The 9572-nt window shown below is 35.1% G+C and overlaps 1 long non-coding RNA gene across 1 annotated transcript; it reads left to right on the top strand.

Moving 5' to 3' along the window:
- Positions 1 to 4406: 4406 nt before the first annotated feature.
- On the top strand, positions 4407 to 8892 carry LOC125493404 (uncharacterized). The gene is made up of 2 exons (XR_007269948.2): positions 4407 to 7801; positions 7884 to 8892. It is a non-coding gene; the product is annotated as an uncharacterized LOC125493404 (long non-coding RNA).
- The last annotated feature ends 680 nt before the right edge of the window (positions 8893 to 9572 follow it).

Raw genomic sequence — 9572 nt, 5'->3', positions numbered from 1 at the left:
ATCACCGTCCATCGTAAGATACCTAGAACCATCAACTGGTCACCTCTTCACTGCTCGGTTTGCCGATTGTCACTTTGATGAGAAAATTTCCCCAACCTTAGGGGGAGATTAAGTAAGCCCACACTGGAATGAAATTTCATGGAATGCCATAAATTTATCATACCTTGATCGAAGATAAAATATGTGTGAGCAAGAAGTACAGAAAATCATACACTTGCAAAACATTGCTAATGAATTGACGGATGCATTCACTGATTCAAGAGGAGTGATAAAATCACATATATCGGCTGTGAATGCTCCTGCACGGGTTGAAATCCCAAGAGAAAAAATGGAAAATCCACTTGCAAATGAATATATAACACGCAAAAGGTGTGGAAGACCGCTCGGAGCCAAATATTTTAAATCGAGGAAGACTAGAAGAAAAGAAACAAATGATGAGAAAACTAGTGATTCTCCTAAAATGGAACAATTTTCAAATGACGAAAACGTCATGAACCCCCAAAATGAACTCAAAGAATCCGATGCTACATCTGAGGAGGAGCATGAAAATGCTAGCGTCGACAATCACGAAATTTGAATAAATTTTGTCCATTCTAGAAAGCAATGGAATAGGGTAAAAATCCCGATTGATGAAATATTTGCATATTCAATAGCCACGGAAATCACCACTGATATTGAGGACACCAAATCAAGATTAGTGGATGAATGCCGACGAAGGAGTGATTTGGCCTAAATGGAAAGAGGCCATTCAGGTAGAATTGAAATCTCTCGAAAAACAGAAGTGTTTGGCCCTATAGCCGAGACCCTAAAGGGAGTAAAACTCTTTGGATATAAATGGGTGTTCGTGCGAAAGCGAAACAAGAAAAATGAAATCGTACGATACAAGGCCAGGCTTGTAGCCCTAGGTTTCTCCTAGAGACCTGAATTGACTATGAGGAAACATACTCTCCAGTGGTAGATGCCACGACACTTAGATTCCTTATAAGTCTATCTGCATGCAAAGGACTACGAATGCGCCTTATGGATGTCGTGACAGCATATCTCTATGGGTCACTTGACACTAATATCCACATCAGAGTCCTAGAAGGACTTGAACTACCTGAATCAAACCTCTAGGAAGCTACATTCCATAAAATTGAAAAAATCACTTTACGGTTTAAAACAATCTGGGAGGATGTGGTATAACCGTCTTAGTGAATACCTCATGAATCGAGGCTACAAGAATGTCCAAATTTGTCCATGTATATTCATCAAATTAACCGAAAATGGGTTTGTTATAATTACAGTATATGCTGATGACTTAAATATCATTGGGACACCCGATGAAATTGAAGAAACCGCTAAATGCATGATGAACGAATTCGAGATGAAAGATCTTGGAAAGACCAAATTTTATCTCGATTTACAAATTACACACCTAAAGGATGGAATCCTTGGTCACCAATCCAATTATATCGAGAAAGTGCTAAAAAGGTTCTATATGGACAAATCACATCCATTGAGTTCGCCTACGGTTGTTCGTCGCTTAAAAATTGATGAAGATCCTTTCCGCACTCGAGAAGAAGACGAGGATATACTCGGTCCCGAAGTACCACACCTAAGTGCCATTGGAGCCTTAATGTACTTAGCCATCAATACTAGACCAGACATTGCATTCTCGGTTAATTTATTAACTAGATATAACTACGAACCTACAAACAGGCACTGGAGTGGAGTGAATCACTTACTCCGCTACATACGCGGGACATTGGATATGGGATTATTCTATCCACGAGACGGAAACTCTACCCTAGTAGGATATGCTGATGCAGGCTACCTGTCAGATCGAGTGAAGGCAAAATCGCAAATCGGTTACCTTTTTAGTTACGAAAATACAACAATCTCTAAGTCGACAAAATAGACTCTAACAGCTACTTCATCAAATCAAGCTGAATTAATCGCACTTTATGAAGCTGGTAGAGAATATGTATGGTTGAGATCTTTGACCCATCACATACTAAGGTAAAGTGGTTTAAAAGAAACACAAGAAGGCACAACCATCATCCATGAAGATAATACTAATTGCATTGCACAAATTAAAGAAGATTATATCAAAGGTGACAGAACAAAGCATATAGACCCTTAATTCTTTTCCACTCACGACTTGGAGAAGGAAGGAACAATCAATGTCACACAAGTTCAATCATGTGATAATTTAGCCGACCAACTAAAAAAGGTATTACCAACAAAGCAATTCCAAGAGCTTGTACATCTGACTGGTTTGCGTCGCCTTCGAGATATACGTTAAATTGAAGAAGGGGGGGGGTCTACATGTACTGTACTCTTTTTCCTTCGTCCAAGTTTTTATCCCACAAGGTTTTTTTCTTGGCAAGGTTTTAACGAGGCAAAAAAGCATATATAGGGATATCAAGCTCAAATGTACTCTTTTTCCTTTATGTTTGTTTTTATCCCATTAGGGTTTTTTAAATGTGAAGTTTTTAATAAGGCAGTTATCACCCCATAATTACATCTTAGGATCCGTTCAAGGAGGAGTGTTGTAATATCCTATGTAAACAGTGAACGAATAGATACGATGTTGTATCTTTGCCGCCCAAGATAAGACGTTTCATTGCCTACATTGATATGTTGTATCACCGGGTGAATTATTCACCCGGCACTATATATACCGCAATTCGCGGGAGAAAATAACATAGAACTACAAATAGCATTTTCTCTCAACCTTGCTTAAAATCTCTCTAAATTACAACAACATTTAAATTTTTATTTTGTACGTAGTAGATAATAAATTTACTCTAAACTTATAGTAGCATCTTGAAGCTGCCGCGTGGCGGGCACCCTATTACAGGAAATAAAGTAGAAGCAACTTCAACCTTCAAATCATGTAATTCCAGAATTAGCAGTACATAGAGGACATATTTTGTAACTAATTACTAAGTTTCATAATGTTCATATCACTACTTGTGCTAAGCGCCAACAAATGTTTTTATATAAATCTATGTAATTTACATGTGTAGATAACTTTTAAAACTCCTAGATCGGTTATAGCTTATACGATCATATACATGTGAATCAGGGCCCATAATACAACAACTTGAAAACCGAAAATCAAATTACAAAATACTCTAGTTGAATCTTAAAACAATAAAATATTGAGTTCTCATATAAGAACTTGAGTCCTAATATCTTGATATCCTAAAATACAACTTTTCAACCAATAATTTAATTAAAATAAATAACCAAACTCATGCTTTTGATCCACTCCAATCCTCCAACACAAACTTGTAAATTTCAAAAGGAAAATTAAAAAAAAAAAAAAAAAAAATGAGCCTAAAGCTTAGTAACTTTACTTCAGCCCGTCAAAACGTGCTTAACATAATAAAAAAAACTTGGTAATTGTTCGAAAAAGAATTCATCCTTTAACATTTATTGTTGGCATAGCTCAACCACTTAAAACAAAACGCTGGCAAGTATAGATTTTGACATAATATAACGTAACATAACATAACAAAATTTTCGACCTTATGTGATCTTAACATAACTTATATTGGAATCACCTTCCCCCACCTGTACCTTGCCACTTTTATCTCAGTTCATGAGGTAAGCCAACCAAAACAAATACAAACTCTTTTTAACATATCTCTTACAAATCAAAATTCATAAGTTCAAATATTTCCGAACAGTTCCAAACTTCCAATAACTAAATAACAATATTATTTTATAAGCATTCAATAAAATTCACAATTAGCTCATATAGTCACATCTATAACCATATGTATGACTATAAACAATATGCAATATTAAAAATAAAACACACACACAACCATGTAAATACATTTTGTTGAAGATAAAGGTTACATCAATTGCAAACCAATTTCTTAAGCTGTAAATCCAATAATTCAGATTCTTTAAGCTTCTTTAAATTCTCCGAGCTCCATAAATCGATATCCATAATACACCTCCACAACAATACCAACAATTAACAACCATTCTCACTATAATTCAGATAAACAAATTTACTTTCTTATACCTTCTAAACTCCTTTATGAACTAACTACAAATCTTACAAGCTAACTTCAATCATCAATAATAACAATAATCAGCTATCATTCTACAACCAATCTCACAATGTCAATCTCTAACTTTAATTAATTCCAAAACTGAATTCATAGAGAATTTTATCAACAAAATAATTTATAAAATCAAGTTTTATAAGTTAACTCAAAAAGAATTAATACATGTTATAATCTATTCTTTGGATTAATTGAATAATTCTTTGTGATTATGGAAGGTTGAATGTTGTGTAATATGGAATACCAAAAAGTGATAGTTACTTGCAAATTCTAAGTTGAGCGTAAATTATGATTTGTAAGATTGAGTTATATTTGTTTAGGTTCTATGAGTTAAAGTATGAGATATGTGCTTTTGAAGGAAATTTGAGTTGCGTGTGATTAGTTATTCTGAGGATTGGTATTTGGTAAGAATGAAAATTTAAACAATAGTTTGAGAATATATGTGACATGAATTCGGAAATAATTGGCTTGTTGAAAGGGATGATAACTAATCTCTTGAGGTAATAAAGTCAAGTTATGAGTCCATATAAATGAAGTTTTTCGAAGATATTCTTAATGTGATGTAATTTGTTTTGAATTGATTTGAAGTTGTATATTTGTAAATTCGAAGACGAAATTTATTTTTAGGATGGTAGATTTAGCTCCTATATCAAAGAAGCTGTAATTTAATACTAATGATATTCAGTAACTTAATTAAATTCTCAAAACATTAGAACAAATTACATTGAAAGATATAATTTTTTCATCTTAATTTAATTTCTTTGTTCAAAAGATGATTTTTGGAAATATAGATGTGATTTTTAAAAAAAGGAAAAAAAAAAAAAACTATCTTAGTTCACTTACTGCGTGGCTTATGGGATAAGTGCCACCATTTTTGCTATGTGTCAAGAGTTTAATCATCCTCCAACTTTATCTAAGGAATGAAAACCCCAAAAGGCCAAAACCCACATTTAATACTTCTCTCGCTCTAATCCCCGTAGCTCTCCTTGGTCCATAAGACTTTCTGCCTCTTTTCAATCTCACTCCTCTTTGTTGTCTATTACTCTTACCCTGCCACTGGTCTTTTCCTCGGCGGTTTCGTCGCACCTCGGTGGCCCTGCCACTGTGCCCCTGTTTTTTTCCTCTCTGTTATTGTCCGATTGTGTGTGTGTTTCGCCGGTGACCCTCCGCCGCCACTAGCGTAGCTGGTGCTGTTGCTGTCGCTGCATGCATGTCGTTGTTGTTATTCTTCACTCCCATTGTTCATATCAGTTCCCTTTCTTTTGTTAATTGGGTGGTAACAAATCAAAGTCTTCCCTTCATTGATTTAATGTTCACTACAAGAAATTCAATCAAAGAGGGCAATTTATTTGAATCAAATAGAGCAACTAGTTGATTGCTTTATTTAAAAGTATCAACAAAGACAAAAATATTTTCCCTTTTTGTATCAATTAGGAAGACAATTACATTGTTTTGCCCTCTTTGATATCACTTAAGAAAACAATTTCAAATTTGCCCTGTTTGATACCAACTAAGAAGATGGTTTTTGCCCTCTTTGATGTTAACCTAAAAGAACAATCTAAAATTTTGCGCTCTTTAATATTAACTTAAAATAACAATTGTAAATTTTGCCCTCTTTGATAACATGAAACAACAATTATATAACTTTGCCTTCTTATAGTCAAGAAAAAAAAAAGACAAAAAAGTATTAAAACAACAAAGTTCAAGTATGAATAGAACGTTCTACAAAATTCCCGCAAACAACAAAGTATGAATAGAACCATGGGTTGAATATGCAGTCTCTACAAAATTTGTCCGAAAAAATCTTCAATCTCCAGTGATTTTGGCAGAAATCTTCCATCGTAATTTTCAATCGAACATTGAAAGGCAACCGTTCATCTTCACTACAAGTTTTAGGGTTTTTCGCAGATTTTTCTTCGTAATTTTGGACGTTTGGACGTTTCTCGCAGAATTTTCTTCGCAATTTCCCAATTTGATCTCATCTTCAGGTAAATCATTCAATTCCGCTTTTTAAATTATGCATATGGATGATTGTTTCAGCAATATTAGTTTTCGTAAGTGATTTCTTAACTTTCCCCCACAAAATCAGACGAATTTAGGTCTAGTGATTGGATAATGATTTTTATGAATCGATTATATTTAGTGATTAGTTTAATGCATTGATTTGGTTGACCTCATGATATTTAAAAATTTTGGTGAAAAGCGGATAATCATTTAATTGTGAATTTATGAATATATAATTGTTACTTTTAGTTTTATTAGAAAAATAATTTGAACGAATGATATAGATCTCAGCTGGAAATGAATGATGTGAATTACACAAATTGTGATAATTATAATTTAATTGTAGACACCTTGATATCGTCAATTTCAGAGGGAGAAATCGGAGGATTATCAGTTAGGTTATGGGTTGGACAATGTTTAAAAAAAAAAAAGGTTTACCAGGACACAATTTGTCAACACAGAAAGCAGCAGAATGCAATGTCTACATACATGTTTCAGCCAACTAAGAATGGAGGAATGACAGGCAGCAGTGACTCTTTTCACTTTCATAAGGCATATAGTGTACACTAGTGTCCAGCTGTTCTCTGAATCACACTATTTGTAATTCTGTATTACTTGACATCTCCTCCTCCTCCCCTGAGATTATATAATGACTGAAAGTCTCTTGTTTGTTTGTGCATACTAACAATTTCCACTCGCCAAAAGCTTTAGAATACTGTCCTAAGCATTGTTTGAGATTTTGTTTGTAGGAATAGATTGTGTATATCCATTGAAGCTCTACATGTATAATTCTATAGGGTTGAGATATTTGACAGTTAGAATATGTAGTTTTCTGGAGTTGGAAGCAGTTGTTTGTTAACTGTTTCTTTTTATATTTCTCTTTTTTATGCTGTATGTTTTTAATATTTTGTTTGTCAAGTTATTTCAGTTATTTTTCGGGAATTATCATGGATAATGATAGAAGTTGGATGCACATCCAAGGGTTTAATGGAAGGAAACAAGGAGATTACAAGAAATGTTTTTGGACTTTGCATTTAAGGACATCGCTCCTAATTGATGTCCTATTGAGCAAATGATATGTCAATAGTGTCCCAGATATGGGTAAATTGTGCATATCTCAGCACCCGAATTATATCCAAAATCCTCCTAGCTTTTCGCAGTAAGCTAGAGGAGAGCCTAAGCTAAATCCGCACAGGTACTCAAGCTCTCTGAACCGAAACTTGCCGCACAAAGGCTCTAATATGCATTCAAACCATCCTTGTTACCGGGATGGACATTCATCTGCTCCTGCATCCACTTCATCACCTTTACCCACCACCAACGTTGCTTCAGTTGCTCGTGTACAACATGGAGCTGGCACAATATCACCACCCTTTGAATATGAGCAGGGTCTTGCTGGGCTTATCTTGCTTGGTTTAGACAGCCTTAGAAAGGATCAGATTACGTGAACTGAGGAAAATATAATAGACTCTATTCGCTTTGGAGACACAAAGCACCGTAATACTGATGTGAGAAAGGCCCTTAACTGTGCAGTTAAGCAGAACATGGTAGTGAAGCAAATGCTGGGTCAAGTTCAGCTATATGTTATTAAGAAGCAACTGGTGTGGAAGTGTGTAAATCCAATGGGAGCCAACCCTAACGATTACCCAAAGGAACACATGGGATAAAGTTAAGGAGTGTCTTACTTCTTCTGATGGACGATCAGCCATAATTGCTTCAGCGTGCGGGTAATAGTTACTTTCTATTCACTATTTGTGAATCATAGCTTCTAGGAATTTAATTTAGTTTATTCTTATTATATCTACGCAGGTATGAAGCTGCACTGATCTTGAGAAATTCATGCCTACAAGATCTTTCTCTGGGCAAAGCGCTCCAGATATTGAACATGTTAATTGCTCCAAATCGATGGATAAAACACCATCCATCAGGATGGCAGCCCGTTCCCATTACACTAACCCAGGGTAATGTTGCAACAGGTAATGAATCCGGTCCTTAATTGAGGATCTGCTAAAGGGATGGAAAGTAATACAAATATTATAATTTTGTCCACCATATTGTCATGCTCTTATTCGTGGACTACAAAGAAATCTACTTTGAGGTGCTTTATAGCTTTTGTCAGATTGAAGGGAACTTGTTTACGGGATGTGGGTGGTAATGATTGGTGTGGGTGGAGTATTGGTGTTTATGTTTTTATCTATGGAAGCATTAATTTCTCTAGAGAAAGGGAAGGTTGTATGGCAGTCTTCTCTAAAAAGTAAGTTTTAAAGGCTCCAGAGTTAGTATCTCTGTGCACCACAAATTTTATGCTACAAATTTATGTTACAAATTAGGGGTATATGTCTGCGCTTCAATATGAATTATTGAGGCATTACACATTTCTGTCAACTTAAGAGTATTATGGCATAGTTTAGGCCATCTGGTAATCTGTTGTGCCTACTGTCAGTGAGGAAGAGCTGAGAACTTGATATCTTTACAAGATTCTGTACGGGGAGGTTATCAGCTGATCAGGTCCTAGAGTTCAGAAATCAACAAGAAACAACAACATAATTCTCCTCCTCTATCCCCAAACTCTGAAGTCCAATGGATTAATACATGTCATTTGAGGAAAGAGCTGAGTCATTTGCGCCCTATGTCACGTAGGCTCATATACTCATGTTGGGCATTGAGACATGTCAGAGGCTTAGACTGCAATTACGTGCAAACTTTATATGTTTTTGTGGGCCAAAATGAATTGCCAAGTATTTGTATTTACAGTTTTCTTCTGTGGGGTTTATGAATATTTGTGTTCTATTGAAAATTTTAAAGCATTTGTGTCAAATAGTGATCTGGTAGTGTAGATACATCAGACTGTGTTCTTATTATTGAGACATGTGGTATTTCAGAAATTGCAAGGTGCATTACGTGATATCTGGTGTTAATGTTACGCGCTTCTCGACACTTTTAGCAATTGCAATTTTTCCCAACTTCTATCATGTTAATGGATGACTAGTAGGGCTTGACAAAGTAAAAAGAGGGCAATATCTTATTTTGCCCTGCTTGATAAAGTACAAAGAAGGCAATATCTTATTTTTGCCCCGCTTGATAAAGTACAAACAGGGCAATATCTTATTTTTGCCCTGTTTGTTGTAGACCAAATAAGACAATTGTGTTTGTCTTCCATGTTTTTGAGCAAAGAGGGCAAAAGTATTGCCCTTTTTGATGATCATAGAGGGCAACTTTATTTGCCTTAGTTGATGAATCAAAGAGGGCAAAATTTTTTGCCCTTTTTTTATTTGATCAAAGAGGGCAAAAACATGAGTTTTGCCCTTGAAACCTAATACAATGGGGCTAAAAGGGCAACGGAAGGGCAATTTTAAAATTGTCCTCGTAGCTTATAAAGGCAAATTTTGTATCAAAGAGGACAATTTTAATTGCCCTCTTTGAAGCTGTTTGTTGTAGTGGTTATGGAAATTAAAAAAATAACAAGGGTCACAAAATGAGTACTAGAAATAACAATGA

This window comes from Beta vulgaris, chromosome 9 (genome assembly GCF_026745355.1).
Source record: "Beta vulgaris subsp. vulgaris cultivar EL10 chromosome 9, EL10.2, whole genome shotgun sequence".
In the NCBI taxonomy this organism is placed as follows: Eukaryota; Viridiplantae; Streptophyta; class Magnoliopsida; order Caryophyllales; family Amaranthaceae; genus Beta; species Beta vulgaris.
Note: the sequence above shows the minus strand (reverse complement) of the source record. Positions and strands in the feature narration are given on the sequence as shown.